The 18,294-nt window shown below is 40.7% G+C and overlaps 1 protein-coding gene across 3 annotated transcripts in view; it reads right to left on the bottom strand.

Moving 5' to 3' along the window:
• Positions 1–18,294, bottom strand: part of LOC130922650 (uncharacterized) — a 275,463-nt gene that overhangs the window by 165,155 nt on the left and 92,014 nt on the right. For all 3 annotated transcript variants that reach the window (XR_009064558.1, XR_009064557.1, XR_009064559.1), the window contains one exon: positions 10,557–10,662. The gene's annotated coding sequence lies outside the window, so the exon portion shown is untranslated. The remainder of the gene's footprint in view (positions 1–10,556; positions 10,663–18,294) is intronic.

Raw genomic sequence — 18,294 nt, 5'->3', positions numbered from 1 at the left:
TTCTCCAAAAGTTTGGTGACACCTCAAAGGTGGATACTTTGAAGAATGTAGAATATAAAAACTGTTTTCAGTTATTTCACTTTTTTTTTGCCATTCCACATGTTCGTTCATAGTTTTGATGTATTCAGAGAGGATTTACAAAAGTAGTGAAAATATATAAAACGTAAAAATGTTTAGATGTGTCCAAACTTTTGACTTTTGTTTCAGTCAATCAACATGCTTTGCCCCCAGCCCCACAAAAGTAAAACTCCGCCTATGGTTACAAACACTGACAATAAAATGCGCATAAAGGCTGGTTACAAACTGTAGAAGTGCTGGCTGTCTTGTTACCTGAAGGTTTCGAGTTTCGTCGCGTTGTGCTGTAATTCCAAGCGCTTCCTTGTTGAGTTGGATGTAGAGTTTTTAGTGGCTGACAGTCTTTTTCAGCCAGCGTAAAGTTTGCAACGCACGGAGATAGTTTTGTCATCTTTACTGGACAGAAATGTGAAGTAATGGCTGTATTTCCAGTGAGCAAAGGCATCCATTTGCGGTATATATCCTGCCTTTCACTGTTAGCCTCGCTGCCTCGTCAGAATGCTATGTTGTTGCCGGCCGTGGGAGACAGCGCTCATAAATCATCGTATTACACGTGACCCGTTTTTTTTCCCCCGATAAGAAATGCTCTTCGTACATGACTACAGTATTCTTCATTCTACATACATTATGAGGCAAAAACAAAATAGTAACGCACAGGCACTAGGGAAACTAACTTTAATCAGATTACTGGCTTGGAAAAATGAACGCGTTAGATTACTCGTTATTGAATAAAGTAATCAGATTACAGTAACGCGTTACTTAGTAACGCGTTACTGTAATCTGATTAAATGCAGCTGTAAATACACACGTTCCATCTCCGTTGCCATTGCTGTGAATGACCGGAGGAAAACTAAAAGAATTCAACTAGAATCGCCCAAAACCGTACAAGGACAAAGCCACACCCCTCTAGTGGCATGGCGGTGAATTACAGAGCAACGCGTTCCCTTGACGCAGAACTTCGAATGAACAATGACGGTGTAGTTTCAATAACTGCAAATTAATTTAAAAAATGGGAGATTCTTCATTCTTCATTCGATTCTTCACTTAATCAATTTATCATGCTTCTTCATCATACTGCTAAAACTCCCGCTTTGCCCTGTCAATTTTTTTCTCTGGTGCTCCACCCGGCCCGCTGACAATTGGCCGACTCCAAAAAGTCTGCAGCAAATATCCTCAAAGCGCCATGTAAGGGAATAAGGTTAATCTCAATTACAAAGTGGTCGTGCTAAATAATTGATGGCAGATTCTCATCAGGGATAAATGTGAACCTGCGGAAGGCACACGACAAGACAAAGCCTCATGACGGAGAGCTGTGGCTCTCTTAAAATATCTGATTGGATTGAATAGAGGTCAACAGCAGCCGGACACTTCTGAAGACCCATCCCCCCTATAACTCCCCCACCTTCAAACATGTCCACTCCTCCTCCCTGCTGCCCTGAGTGAGCCGTCATTAGATTACACCAACGGTCATGACCGTAAGGATGCTCCATCACTTTCCAGTAAAGTCCATTCCCCGAGAGCAGCGGGAGGCCAAACGGCGGCAAGGAAAACTTCAATCCCGACCTGGTTGCTCGTGTATTAAATCTGACAAGATGACATGGAGGCTTTACTCATGCCAAGTTATCCGGATCAAATTTTCACCTACAAATCACGAAAGAAACACCTAAAATAAGGCTATGGGTCACACTTGACAACACCTACTCCATCATCTAGGAAAAACGAAAACAACTGGAATACAGTGAAACCCTTCACAAGCAGGGCAAGCCACAAAAAGTTACTGCCAAAGAAGCTGGTTGTTCAAAGAGTATGGTATCCAAACATATTTACAGAAAATTAAGTGGAAGAAAACAATGTGGTGGGAAAGGTACACCAGTAACAAGAATTACTGCAGCTTCGAGAGTGTTGTCAAGAGAAATCCGTTCAACAATTTAGGGTTAGAGTTAGAAAGTGGACTGATTCGAAAGTCTGTGCATAAAGAGCCATCTCACACAAATGTACTGTGAGCATCACTTTCTTAAAGGAGGAAATAATATTTTAATTTGACTATTAACTCATTTGCTCCCAAAAATGTATAAATACGTTCTATTTTTAATTGTTTCAGTGTCCCAAAGACTTATTTATACGTTTATACGACATCTCTAGGTTCTGATGCAACTTAGATCCAAAGCACAATGCTGAAAATCCATTTTAAAGCAATAAAACTTGCCACTGGAGGGCAGTAGCGCATTTGGTAAGACCTGCAACCCGATTCAACGGAACGAACGGCCAGGCCGCATGGCCAGGGCGCCGGTGGAAGACGACCGAATGGACGTCCAGGATGCCAGGCGGCGGACGACCGAGCAGAACAACCGGGAAGACGCCCGGGATGCCAGGCACTATACAACCGAGCAGAACGACCGGGACCACCAGTGCAGCGGCCGATGACGTTGAGTCCGTGCTGCTCGCCGAGCAGAGCCCGCGCCACCGTGCTCGGCCGCTCGCGTCCCCCGCACCCTCCAGTGTCCCGCGACTCATTCGGAAATGCGCATGGCCAAACCAGTTCCCCCCCAGGAACACAAGTTCCCCAGGCAAACTCCGCCACAAGGCAGTGGTCACCACAAAAGAAAGACTCATAAAAATCCATCTTGATGAGACAGGCAGGGATGAGGGCAAAGTTTACCCCGGCTGTTGCGGCCACAACAGCGTCATCTCTCAGTTCAATAGTTTAGTTATGTATAAATAAGTTGTTACCTTGCTATCAAAAGCTCTATTTGTCTTGTTGTTTATGTTATTTTGTAGAAGGAAAACATTATTCAGATGTTTGGGATGTCACAAAGTAAAAAATAGCTTTTTTAAATTCAAAGTTATGTTTGAAATGTATGCTTTTATAAAAAAAGCTCAATTTCTGTTTTTTCATCAGAAATTGGAAAATTGCTCAATCTAAGCTATTTTGTAATGCTTATTTCTAAAGAATGGAAAAAGATATGAACTAACTTTTTTTCCTGCGAAAGAAGAGAGTTTAATCTTTCTTTTGGTGGGTTTCATGTTTATATAGCAATAGAACAGAATTTTCTATGGGCCTTGCAAAATCAGTCAAAATCCAGTAAAATGGCCGGGAGCGAAGAGCGTTGCACTGATGAAAATGGCTGGGAGTGAATGAGTTAAACACTGTAAACGTAGGTTTTTATTTCCAAGAAATATCCTTGCTTTTTATTGTCAAAATCTGGCACACAAAACAAGCTGAGCCGACAGGCAGGCAATTTTAGGCAGACGCTAAAGCATATGCTCTATCACAGCAGGGTTTCCAGCTTTTCATAGTCAGCTAATTCCCCACCCCCAACTCTACCTACACGTCCACTTCACACTACCACCATCTCCCCCCACCACTCCTAAGGAAACACAACGGCCATTGGCTGCCTCTGACTGGATAACCTCACAGGTCGAGGGTGAGCGACCCCGCGGGCTTGGTGAAGAGTCAATTCTCCTTGGTTCAAAGGTCGGGAGTAATGTCCGCACACCCTCCCCCATTGCTGCAACTCCAACGAACAGGTTCAGGAGCATCATGGACAGAGTAAGGTGTGGGGGAGGAAGTGGGTTAAATTTTGCCTGGATGCATCTCAGCCCAACATCACTGGATGTCATTCAGGTTATTCGTACTATCTATCTACGTATAATGTCTGTCTACAGAATATATCTATGGTTGAATTAATGTGGTCAAAACAGGAGTTTGTAAATTTCAGATTTGTTTACTCTGTTAATGGACGCAATCCTGGCCTTCAAACACATCTCCCTAAAATTTTTTCGTTTTATATGTGTCAACAAAAATCGGGAAATGAATCGTCTTTTACCTCCCGATTCAATAATTGCTCATTGAAAAATGGAAAACAAGCCTTTACATGTTGTTCTGTTGTGAGACAATCTAACACAAATTGGGAAATGATATAAAGCCATTATTTGTTTTCCCCTGGTTTGCATAGCCATGACCTGGACGATCTTCTGCTGCTTTTATTTTTCTTGATTGAGACCTGAAAAATTCTGCAGATTGTCTCCATAGTCATATCATTCACTTGCCGAGTTAAACGTTTACCACCATAAAACAATATGTATGATGCCATCCTGTTCATTGATGAATGGCGATGTGGGCAGCAATCTGCAATGTGTGTCAGGTTTCCCCAGTCCGAAGGCTACAAAACCATAGCACTAGCTACAGTAATAAAAAGGTCATACTTAGGCTGTTCAATGAACCGATTTTGAACCGAAACCAACATTTCTGGTTAAAACGATGTTAAAAACGTTGAAATCAGTACGTTCTATTTTTAAAACCGCACCACTTTGGTTTATCTAAACCGCTGTAGTTTCCTCTCAATATGCGCTTCTTCCCACAAGAGCGCGCCGTCTTAAACAACAAGCCCAACAACAACCACGGCTAACGACGATTCTGCCACTTTTTTCACAGCCAACTTTGGACACAAATTGCATAACGCCATGAGTAAGTGTATTATCTCATGATGTACTTAAAGTATTGTTTGTATATGTAGAAGGATTCAACGTTCAACACTTCCCCATTTGTTTCGCCTGCGCACTTTCATGTACAACACAACGACTGCCAATAACTTAGTACCACATCTGGCTGAGTGTATTTTGCACAATACCACAAGTATATGGAGCATTGGTTCTTAAGTCACTTCCCAGCCATTTTCACCGGAGCAAGGCTCTTCGCTCCCGGCCGTTTTACTGGATTTTGACTGATTTTGCAAGGCCCACAGAAAATTCTGTTCTATTGCTATAAAAACATGGAACCCATCAAAAGAAAGATTAGACTCTCTCTTTCAGCAGAAAAAAAAGTTAGTTCATATCTTTTTCCATCCTTTTGAAATCAGCATTAGAAAATAGCTTAGTTTGAGCAATTTTCCAATTTCTGATGAAAAAACGGAGAAATTGAGCTTTTTGTAAAAGCATACATTTCAAACATAACTTTGAATTTAAAAAAGCTATTTTTTACTTTGTGACATCCCAAATATCTGAATGTTTTCCTTCTACAAAATAACATAAACAACAAGACAAATAGAGCTTTTGATAGCAAGGTAACAATTTATTTATACATAACTAAACTATTGAACTGAGAGATGACGCTGTTGTGGCCGTGACAGCTGGGGAAAGCATACATTTCAAACAAAACTTTGACTTATGCACAGCTATTTTTTGCTTTAGTTACATCCCAAATATCTGAATAATGTTTTCCTTTTACAAAATAAGATAAACAACAAGACAAATAGAGCTTTTGATAGCAAAGTAACAATTTATTTACACATAACTAACTGAAAGATGACGCTGTTCTGGCCACGACAGCCGGTTGAACTTTTCCCTCATCGCCGTCTGTCTCATAAAGATGAATTTTTTTGAGTCTGTGCGGGCTCTGCTCGCGAGCAGCACGGACTCAAAGGCATAGTCCGCTGCACTAGTGGTCCCGGTCGTTCTGCTTGGTCGTCCAGCGCCTGGCATCCCGGGCGTCCTACTGGTTGTTCTGCTCGGTCGTTCGCCGCCTGGCATCTATTTGGTCGTCTTCCGCCGGCGCCCGGCAGTGCAGCTTGGCCGTTGGTTGCCGTTGAATCGGGTTACGGGTCTTACCAAATGCGCTACTGCCCTCCAGTGGCCAGTTTTATTGCTTTAAAATGGATTTTCAGCTTTGTGCTTTGGAGCTAAATTGAATCACGACCCAGAGATGTCTTTTTAAAATAAAAAAAACAAAAAAAAAAAACAAAAAAGACGTATAAATACGTCTTTGGGACATGGAAACAATTAAAAATAGAACGTATTTATACGTTTTTGGGAGCAAATGAGTTAACTGGGGTTCGAACGAACCCCAGGGGTTTGGTGAAGGTTAAGAAATGTATGATTCCATTGATACCACAGCCCGAAAACCTACAATAAATCCTTAAAAAATGCTGCTGGTACTATTGCAAATAGCAATTACACAGAGCAAAACAAATTATGAATAAAAATCGGAATAGTAATAATAACAATCATACCTGTAATAATTAACGAATCGGGTTCATATGTGGCGGATGTGTTTTGCGTGGTGTACCTGAACGCACCATGTGGCTGACTTGACAGAGTGAGAGAGGACTTTTTACTTTCACTTTTCGTGTTCGGCCACGGCGGACAGTAGGCATGTTGTGTTGCACAAGTTCTGAAATAAATGATTAAAAACCTGACGAAGTTGGCGATTTTTTGGGCAACAATCAGAATAATCGTCAAATTAACTTATAAAGCCTGGCGAACAGAGGTCGGAGGAGGACTATCGAGATCGAAGACATTCTATGGCCGTAGTGTAGAGCCAGTTCATGGAGGCGCGCACCACACTCATATTTTTCTATCATTTCCATCTTCATTTCAATGGTAAGCCTGCACTAACATTCTTGTAACTCATGCTGATTTCTCACGAGAAAAAAATCTGCCGTGTGTCCGTCTTGCGGTAAAACAAAGAAAATGGGGCACTGTCATAAATCGTCGAATTTCGAGCATGTTGCCGGATGTAGAAACAAATGGCGAGTCAAATCTTACGTCCGATGTTGAAAAAACTCGTGTGTTGAAGCGATCATATGTCAAGGTATCACTGTATTTTACTTCCAGATTTCTGTTAAAATAAACTTATAAAGAAACATCGGGTAAAGTCTTGGGGTTTTTTTTCAAATAAATTGTGAAACAGCCAGATAATGTTTTATTCATGTTTTTTGTTACATAAAATGAAAAACGGAAATACTCGTTCTCAGTTTTTCTTTTTCCAAAATAAGAAAAAGTGAATGACTGAAAGCTACACTGAGCCTCGCATTCCACAATTTGTTTTAAAATTATTAATTTTTTAAAACTTCACCCCAAAAACTAGTTTCACATAGCAATATAAAGTTCAGCAAAGGAGTTTACAATGTGTGCATCCACAAAAAGTTTCTAGAAGGTATGCTCAAAAAGACAGCCATCGAGTTTTCTTTTTTTGAACCAAAATAACTTCATCTGTCGAGTGGTTGTCCTCTGACTTTGGGGGTACTCGCGGGACTTTTTTGTGGCGAGGCAAGAGGATAGGAGCTTGCTTACATCAACCACAGGACACTGCTGGCTGAATAATTAATGAAGGCCTATTTGTCAGCATAAGTCTCACATTCAAAACCAAAGATGGACTGACCTGAATTGAATCCTTTTCAAGAACAACATGACACCACATAACACTGCTCCACTCGCATAGCTATTTTAAAAGTGGATTACAGCATATTCTCATTTCTATACAATACATTTTCAGCCTCATGCTTGTATTTAACTGCCCACCAAAATGATGCACAACCCATTGATGCACAATAGACTACACCAGCCACCAACACAAACATGCATACTGTAAGCATGTTTTTTTTTGGGTGCACACATTCATTCATCTCACACATGTGCTCCAATCTTTGTGTGTGTGCACATATGTGCAGGGCTCTCGCAGTAGAACAGTGCGCCAGAGAGAGATTGAAATCAATACTTTGTGCTCCGTCATTTGTCACATCTTTACAAGGCTGAAGCCATTGCAGCGCTAGTCTATTCCACCTTGCCGTCATTTATCAAGTGACCCACCTTGCGTACACACGCACAAACACGCACACGCACAAACACAGCTCTTATTTGGACCATCATCCAAATATTTAGGCCAAAGTGGACAGTGCATAAGGAATGGAAGAGCTAGTAGTTATTAGCAGTGAAGAAGGCGAAATGAAGGTCAGCAGTGAATATGATGGTTGATGTGATTGATTGGAGAGATTCAAGAGCCTACATCTACTTTTGCGAACTACTCAAAACGCACTTTTCTCTTTGGGGAGTGAACAATGGCAGCTTGTCCTTGATTCTGCCAGATTCTTGGCTGAACTTAATTTGAACATGAAACTGATTTTTAAAACGTGAGAATCCATCACACATGGTGAGGAAAATGTTGGTTCTCAAGCTTGTTCTTAATGCTCCATTTCAGTAGTTTGTGGTGTACTCCAGATGACCAATACAACACACAAAGTACATGATCGACAGTCCACATATTTCCACTGACAATCAAAAGTCTCATGAAAACAGAGGTCTCCAGTAGTGTTGTTTTCGTCAACAATGACTAGAACGAAAATATTTCGTCAACGAACAATTTTTTCTTGACATGGACGAGACGAAATCGAGCTAAAAACGTTTTTTTGGGAGACTAAAACATAACAAGACTAATGCCAATTTCCGTCTGACGAGACAAGAACAAGACTAAAATGCGCAAAGGTTTCCGTCACATGTTCACAATGTGTGTGACATTTTATGTGTAGTTAGACTGCATCGTAGCATTGTCTGTTTGTGTCACTCATGTGATGTGCTGCGCTCCCCCAACTCACCCACTTGTGTACTCTACAGTCGCAATTCTTGCACACGTGGTAAAATTTGTTTTCTTATCTTGGCCAGAGAAAATATACAATTTTGCTTTAGCCATTTTATTAAAAAAAAAACAAAAAAAAACCTAAATAAACATTTTGAAAACTTCCAGAATAAATGTTTGCATTTTATAAGCAAATTTAAATTGCAATATTTGAACACAAATTATATTAGGATACACAAGAAATACAAACTTGTTAATCATCTCTTAACTACCCAGGAATGCAAAAAATAAATGGTCCTGCACATGCGCATAATGTATGAAATGGCCGTGAATGCAGCGATTCCAAAGTAAACACTACAAACTTTCGATAAAGAAAGGAATATTTACTTACATTTGATCATGGACATGTAGAAAAGTTATCCTCAGACACATCCTGCTATGTGGCTGCAAAAAAACTCAACTGCGCGCCGCTTTCTCACTTTTAACGTCTTTGCCGTGTCTAGAAGCATGCCATGTTCATGTTGCAGGTGTATGTTTATGATGTAACTTGTTTATTTAGCACCTTTGGATTGAATCCAACTATATGTAAAATATTATCAGGGTGAAAAAATTGACAGAATTCCGGCTGTGAATGTGTTTGTGTTGGTGTGTGTAGGGGTGTGTGTGTAGGGAGGGGGTGGGGGTCCTCAGCCAATCAAATTTGCATTTGAGGGGGAAAAAATGGACTAGGGGTCAATGTAAGGGGCCGTTTACATCGTGACTCTCCGAGAATACGACAAATTTCAAATTTGCATTTGCGTCTCCATTTGAACAATGTTCGCAATTCCGCATGAAAACGATGTAGTATTCATGCCAGGCCCTAGGGGGCAGTGCAGATTTACAGGGCAACAGAGAATGATGCACTTTGACCCCACCAAGCACCCTCAGCCCAGAAAAAAATATGCCCACCCACTGGAAGCAATGGCATTTTTCTTTTGTTCAAAAAGGCACGAAAATGGAAACATTCAACATATTTAATTTAAAAATATTATTAAAACAGTAAATTAAAGCCGACATTCCGCCATATTTGCTGTTTTTAATGTTTAGTAGCACCACTGCGCAGGCCCAATGTGACGTGTACGAGTGCTGACGTTATCGGCGCGGTCTCGCGCGGCGAGAGCCTTTGCTATGCATGCCGAGGAAGCCCCCCTCAATCCCCCGCAATCGGATTCTTCCACTTTGGAGGCAGGATTCAGAATTTTTTTCGTCTTTGCCGACACCATATGCACGCGAGGCGAGTTCGCTACTCAGTCATTGCGTCTTTGTGTCCCAGAGTCGCCATGTAAACTGCCCCTAAGACTGAACATATTGAAAGTTTTGTAATTCACGTAATAATGGTAGGGTAAATTCTATCCTTACAACCTGGGAAGACAATCTAAATTATCTACTAGTATATAATTGAAGTCATTATATAGTGCAAATAAGGTTGCACAAAAGTATGTGGGGACAATTTGAGCATGCTGAAAAGTTGTATGTCCCTACCGTCCATATGCAAACCTACGCCCTTGGCGGGAAAGGTAGGGTTTTGTAGCCCGACATTAAGCCATTTTAAGTCTTCATAGGCAACAAAATAAACCACACATTTCCAAGGATGGACGATGGACTGTCACTTCCTCAACTCTAAGATCCAGTGTCAATTTAATTTTGTTATGTTTACAGTTTAATTTTGCTATCTTTCTAGTTCTCCATGTTGATAATTGAGATGTTACTTTGCCGCTTTTTGTCTTACTGCAAAGAAAGATGAAACGACAATCGGCCCGCCACAATATTTACGTCATTAGCCTTCGCGCTGTGACCTGGGAATTAAACTGCTGCTTTCACACATGCTGCGTCCCGGGTAAAACCCGGACATTTTAGGAGAACGCGACCTGGTTAATGTCCATGTCATCTGGAAATTGTTTTCATACATAAGGGCTACCCGTTTAAATCCCGGGATTCAACCGGAGTTCAGCGTATGTCTGGAAGGGGCTTTATAGTCTGAAAGTTAAAGTATCTGTGTACTCCCCCACAAAAAACCCAACAATATCTTAATTATTTAATCACTGACGTCATTAGCCATGGATGAAATGGATCAAATACAAAATGAAGATACCTGCTTTGGTAGCTGTCATAAACGATGATAAAAGGAGACAAAGATGTCAGGAAGCCATAGTGCCACAGAAGAATCCTGGCTGAGTGACTCAATACTCTCCCAAAAACTGAAACAGGTGAGAGAGAAAGGAAATTCAAATGAGTATTGTTTGGTTGATTGTTCTGCTGCATCAGTTCAAACCCTTTGTAAACAGGCCTTGCACTTAATATCACACAACCCAATAGAACGCCATCTAGAGGCTTCTAAAAATTCAACGAATCCACCAAGGCGGTCTCCAAAAATACCCCCTCCCTCCCACTCTCCTCCTCACGCCAATATTTACAGTGGGCCTTTTAATCTGCCCTCAGGCCTGCTTCTGGCCATCTCCTAATGAGAGCCCCACCATTGACCACATCCTCTTGCCTTTGATTCTTATTGGTGACATGTGCTAATAAGACGGGGGCAATTAGATACGAATGGACAAAGACTGCAACAGTTGAACATGAGGGTTGCATTCGAAGTTAAATGCACTCGGCCATTGCTTAAATCAGTGCTAAAATATGGGAATTAAATAAAAAATGGATCAGCCAAAGTGCTAATATTATAACTATTTAGATTAGAAGCAACAGTGGCTAATAATTAGTCCAATAGGAGAAGAAAAATGATTTCCTGGGCACAGCAGCATCATTGCGACTACAGTCGAACAGAAATAATCCCAGAATGTTTAAGGAAGATCACATAAATTATGACCATCTTGTGTTCAATTTGATAATTTAAAGCAGTAATGTGAAGTAATTTCATAACATGCCAAATAGGGTCACAATTAAAGTAATTAAACATTGTCCAACAAATAAAGCATGAAAAAATCATTTATATGTTGTATATTTGACAAAATAACCGCGTTTCCGAAGTTCGAGCCTGAAAGGGGACCAACCCGGAAGTGATACGTCACATCGGGAACAGCGAAGGCAGCTCCATACATACGGCCGCCATACAAAGTCCTTCAAACAACGATTCAAACAGCGACATAAGCGATAGATCGAGTGGAAGGGAGGAGATCCAAGTTTTTGAAGAGTTGGAGGAAGAAGAGGAGGTTGGAATTTTATGTTGGACCTAACATGTATTAGCCAGACGCTAATCAGGATGCAAACAATGTGCCTAGACTACCTGACATGGAATGGATACAAGACCCATCGAGATTACAAGATTGGTAAAATATAGGCTGTTATTATTTTCATGATTGGAAGATGCAGGCATTTGCACATAATTTCATGTTTTTGTCTATCTGATGACATTGTTAAAAAAAATAATAGTCAGACTTCATGTTCATTTTGGCAGATCCGGCAGCTCTCGTGCATATAAAATAATAATATAAAAACGTTGGAGGGAAAGAAGGAGATGAGTTGTTGATGGCTTTCTCCACTTTATTGTGGCAACATTAAGAAAACAAAATGATAGCGGACTGCCGCCACATTAGACCGCAAAGTTTTGCTTCTCGCTGATCTCCTCCTCGCCTCCTACTACTCCAGCGTCTCATAAACGGATTGTGCATAGTGTCTTGTTATGAGCTTTTTTTTTTTTTTTTTTTTTACAAATGTATCAAACACACGACGTGCTGACAACTTTGTTTCTTTTTTAACACATGGAGCTAACAGCTCCAACAGCTACAACACGGGTCGTGCTCTCGGGAGGAAGTGGCGTCTAATGGCGTGAGGAAATGTAGTTTTTTCACACAAGCGAACAGATTACAAAGCACCACTTCAGTGTTGTCCCGAGACTACATTTTCCATGATTCACTGCGCGACCTGCACACGCGCTGATTCGCTGCCAGACATTAAAAGCAATTAGGGCTGTCAAACGATTAAAATTTTTAATCGAGTTAATTACAGCTTAAAAATTAATTAATCGTAATTAATCGCAATTAATCGCAATTCAAACCATCTATAAAATATGCCATATTTTTCTGTAAATTATTGTTGGAATGGAAAGATAAGACAAGATGGATATATACATTCAACATACGGTACATAAGGACTGTATTTGTTTATTATAACAATAAATCAACAAGATGGCATTAACATTATTAACATTCTGTTAAAGTGATCCATGGATAAAATGTTATATTAAAACGCCTCTTAATGTTTTCGTTTTAATAAAATTTGTAAAATTTTCAATCAAAAAATAAACTAGTAGCCCTATTCTGTCCTCAATGTGTGTGAGTACACAAATTGACAGATAGCGAACATAAGTTCCAAAAAGAAATCAGACGGTGTGGCAAAGTTGCATAGGCTTTACTGAAGTCATCTCTTTTTGACAGGAGCACGTTTCTTGTATTTTTTCAAAACTGAAAATAACAAGGCAATGTGTCAATAACTTGCATAAATCACAAAATAACATAAAATGTACACACACGTGTCCATTTGAGCAGTAGCACTAGCCAATTAGCTCACAAGCATCTAACAATGTAACTGCATTTCACCATATATGTGAACAAATTCAAATACACATCATCAATAACTATCTAATGCTCATGAATATAAACAAAGGAGGAATATAACTCACAAGCGATGCATGTATTAGACACAAACAGTGTGATGGGGCTATGAGAACTGGCACTGAATACTGGATGAGGACGTTAGCTGGTCTGAATAGCACTGTCTATTAGTGTGAGTTCGCGTCGACATATAAGCACGTCAGAAAAGCGCGCCGAAACCCAAATAATCAGCTGCACTGAATCGCCAGCAGAGGGCGACATTACGCCACATAACATATGCAAGTCACACCCAAGCGCCAGCAGAGGGCGGAAAAACTCCATAAAACACAATTAACAAGTTGGCCTTTCACTGTACTGACATTTAAATCTGTCTGAGCGGGCCTAGTGCGTTAATTGCGTCAAATATTTTAACGTGATTAATTTAAAAAATTAATTAACGCCCGTTAACGCGATAATTTTGACAGCCCTACAATACTTGTCACCTGTCAGCGGCTCTTGTACGTAAAACACAAACTAGAAGGCTATCAAGCGATTACCGTGAAAGAAACGGCGAACCGTACATATGCAATGCAATGCTTGAAGCATGTAGGTGGAAATACATAATACAAATACATATAAATGTGCACAAACTCACCTGCGGTGTGTGTCTCTTACTGCAACGTGACCGTGAATTACCGCGACGCCGACCCGTTTATATGCACATCCACACCCGTTTCCCGATTGACAGTGGATTAACCCTTTTAGACAAGATCGTAGATCATGCAGAATTTAAACACGCTTAACCTAGCGAACGCAACAACAACTATGATCGGGGATTGCCACGAGTTAACTTTCGGCTAACGTCGCTAGCTTATACTGTTCATTCCACAACATTTGGCAGCTCTGCTTTGACAAAGTCATCAGTCATCTATCCAAAAATCACACTTACTTTTTGGCAAATCCTTGATCATAAGCAGACCGGTTAAGGAAGCAGGCATCTTCGAAGTGTTTGCAGCGGAGAACACTACTCGATGATGGCGTGAAATTCATTCGCTTAGTGCGAACAAAAGATGTCCATTTATGTGCCCTGCTATCCTTTGGCCACTCATACAACTTTTCGTTTGAGTGAGAACAAAACATCGCCCCACACCGCCGTGGCATCTTACGGAGAAGCAATGCAACAAACAACACTCTTCTATGGCGCACTTCCCTCGCACTTCCCGGTGTGACGTAATCTAAGATTTAAGATTGCCGAAGATTGCTGAAGAAAAGCATTTTTGTTGTCAAGGGCGTTGCTATGGGTTAAACAAAGAATCTGGAAGGGTTGCGTTAAAAAAAATAACGAAAATATGCTTATAACTGTTTAGCCATTGATATTATTCAAAAACATGGTTGGCCAACCTTACTTCACATTACGGCTTTAAAAAGTGCTCTTGCTTTGACACATCAGCATAAACCTGGACATTCTACAGTTAGAAAACAAATGGCTACTATCAATTTAAAATAATGACCTTTAGTGTCCTAAAATGACTCGTAAACCTTAAGATTTCTAAATTCTAATTATGGGTCAGTTCCATTTAATGGGCTCTGAAATAGTCAAATGTCATCTGCTAAATACCAAATGTAATATCTGACTCCAGAAGATGTTGATTGAAAAGCAAAGAAGAAGTAACTCACTCAGTTCGTCTCAAAAACAAAGTTAATCTTGAGATTTTAGTGATTACAATTAGCACATCGATCCTGGACCTCCCCTGTGACCCGCAGGAGTCAGAGAATAACACACCATGCCCTAGTGGTCTTTCATTTTTAAGCATTTGTAGGCGTAGACAAAACTTATATATATAAATCTCGTCATTTCTGGCTTTGGATCTAACTTGGCCCTATTTGGAAAGTTTTTCCCGTTTTTAATCCTTCATCTCCCAGAAGGCCACATTTCATATGTCTCATGACCATCATATGAAATGTAATGTGATACAGTCCAGTCTACAAAATAGTGCAAATATCAAAGTCATGCAAGGGCAAGCATTAGAACGTCAATATTTTAGTGCAGTATAGCTAAATGCAATATACGCATGTGAGTATATGAAAACACAATCTTACAGCCTGAAGAAGACAAAAGAGGAATTAAATTTTCTTTCTTTTTTTTTTTTTTGTACAGGTTTTTAATTCTCTTAATATACAGGTGATTACGACACAATTCAGGAACAAAAAGAAAGCAATAGTCACAATAGTCAATAGTCATAAATACATTTATTGTGGAAAGAATAGTTAAAAGCTGGTCGGCCAGGACAAATGTGAGTCCCAAGTGCCTTCGAGAAGATCTGTCGATCCCGACCTTTCAATGTATACACTTTTTGTTATTACCAATGTGAATAGGCAGGCCCCCATGTTAACCTGTGAAGTGGCTCACAACGAGTGGTACGGTATAGAAATGAATATACCAAGTAAAATAAACACATGGGAGCAAATATCTCTTCTAACCTAAATATGATCTGTATCTCATCTTTTTGTTAAAGCGGGACCTTGTTTGCATTTGGATATGAATTGGATTTGCATCTGATGAAAATACAGTATAATTCATGTTGCACTAGTCTGACCAATATGTTATCCAAGGAAAGATATTTGCTTACTTTGATCAGAGGTTGCGCTAGACTTTTTCGTTGTCTGTCATTTTGACTGACAGTGTCATAAAAATTGGTCATAATCTAGTTTTACCCATCACTTACATTTTAAAAATGATAATAATGACATATTCAATAGTATTTAGTTTTCATTCATTTTTAATTAATATTCTGTCCAAACAAGCTTAACAAGAGGCAAACAGACAGCGGAGTGCACCAATCAGCGACGGGCAGACGTGCCGTTAGCAAAGCGACGAGGGCAGGACGTGGGACTTGCGCGCCGAAGTAAACATACGAGGAGAGCGGAGTTTATTCAACATGGCTAGCGCGAGACAGACTGTTGTCAATGACTCGTGTTGATGTGTTTTAGCTCATTTAAAACTGAATTTACCGCGGACTGGAACATATTCTCGGCTCTTCCGTTCGCCATCCGTGTTCTTGTAGAGACGACTTTCGGTGCGCAAGAGTGACGTTGCTCGTAAAGAACACGTCACGCAAATAAACAAATCTGATTTGTCGATTGATTTTGTACCTACTTGAGAGGCCGTTAATGGGCTGGGTCCCAGACTTTTCTCTCAGTGTTTGAAAAATACAGGGAGAACAGTCTGGCCGTGCCAGGCAAACACTCAGTTGCCTTGACATTTTTCCGAGTAAGGCCAACGACGTCATGCATCAAGAGAGACAATTAATATGCTCACTCGCCACCCTGTGGTCTGGGGTGTGAATTACAACCTGTCGAAACGACAGATGGACTTCAATTTTTTCCGTCACCGTTTTAAAAAACCGGTCAACGACGGAAAATATTCGGTTAACGCGACCCCTGACTTTGATACAGAACAACCATCCTTATTTGCTGTCCAGACAGTGATATGTATCACCATCACTTACGTTTAGCCTGATTTAAAATTACCTCTATCTCTGGACCAAAATGGTGACAGTATATCGTTGCAATAATGTGGGGAACAAATTAGGTAGTGAGTTTATACGTAGAAAATACAGGGACAACAAAGGATCTTCCATCCATCAGCCTCCCATAGTAGCGTTAACACCCTTGAGCACTGGGTTGTCGTGTAGCATGCCCATGACAAGGCGATAAGCTTCCTCCATTTACACCCATTGATCGAGACACGGACATGTGTTTTTAGCTTTGTTTTGGTGAAAGTCCACTTTTAACACGCTAACCAACTTTAGAATGTGTTCTTGAAACAAGTGTGCGAATTTGGCCCCTTTGTGATATGGGAGTGTGAAGAAATAACTGCTTTTTTAGAGCTAAGATGCACACGATAGCCTAATGTTAGCAAATGTGTTCGAATTTGTTATTTCCAAACAAATGCCATTTTTGTCCAATAGAATAGGAGTAATAATAAAGTACGCTAAGATTAAAGAAACCATAGTTATGTGTAGGAAGCACAGAATGTCCGTTTTGATTAACTAAAGTGTAGTCTTTATTCAGAAAGGACAGAAAAGTTAAATTCCTCCTTTAAGTGGCATCGTTCAAGATAAGCGCTAACAGCACTGTAGCGCAAAATAATTACCCGCAATCATGCAGACTGCTACTGGAGTGGTGTCTTATGCAAGCGTTTGTGTATGTGTGTGAGACTGTGCTTGTCGGCCATTCGCAAGGCGTCAGGACAGCCCCTCGTCTGACCAGCCAGTCATCTGTCACCATTACGGGACAAAGGCGGCAGCGTCTCAGGGCCATTACTGAGATTGCTGGAGATGATTTGGAGTGTCCTCCTCTGCACAGAGAAAATCATTTCCTCACAAAAGGGGGCCGCCCTTCGACTCCACGGACCCCTGAACAAACTAAACAGTCTGACTTCAGCCTCGGATATACCAGAGGAGAATGAATGAGGATGCAGAACAGCGGGCAAAAAAGAATTAACGCAGTACCTCCTGGGATGAGGATAGAAATCAGTACAGATTAATCAACTCATAGCGAATCATGCTTGACTGTTATGTGAGGAAACTAAGTGAGAAATGTTGTTGAATTAGCCATTTGCTGAACCCCTTTAGCATTTTGTGCACGCACGTGCACACACATAACCCAGCTTCATTTACAACAGAGCTGACCTTGGCTGAAATGTGGGCTGTTTAAAGGTGCTGCGTTGTTTGAGCCCACTTGGTGTGTGGCCAACTGGTCAGTGGCTGGAGTCATCTCACACACATACCCAATTCTGACACACACAGATCATGATGAATTGTGCTCTTGGCTGGCCCAGATTGTTTTTAAGGTTTAATTCAGTTTCTTCCTGTGCTTGGATGAGCAGCTGTGTATGCGTGCATGTGTGTGAGTTGAGCATTTTTGGCCTGCTATGCCGGTGAGATGGTGAAAGGAAGAAGGAAGGAAAGAAAGAAAGAAGGAAAGAAAGAAAGCAAGCACAAACAGGCATTATGGATCTCAGGTCTAATGTACTGCAGCAGGTCAAGATAGTGAGAGAGAGCCAGAAAATAAGTGTGTGTCTCCTTATGTGTGTGTGAGAGAGAGAGATCAAGACAGCGAGAGAGAGCCTCCAGTCGCCATGGAAATGACAAAACCTGATCAATACTCAAGGTTATGACCTCCAAGCCCCCTCCTCCAAAAATTCCACCATCCTATCCATCCTTTTATCCATCCATCCTCCCATCGCTCATGGATGCACGAGCTCATCAGACCAATATGAGT

Source organism: Corythoichthys intestinalis, chromosome 1, assembly GCF_030265065.1.
Source record: "Corythoichthys intestinalis isolate RoL2023-P3 chromosome 1, ASM3026506v1, whole genome shotgun sequence".
Taxonomy (NCBI): Eukaryota; Metazoa; Chordata; class Actinopteri; order Syngnathiformes; family Syngnathidae; genus Corythoichthys; species Corythoichthys intestinalis.
This window is presented reverse-complemented; position numbering and strand designations above follow the sequence as displayed.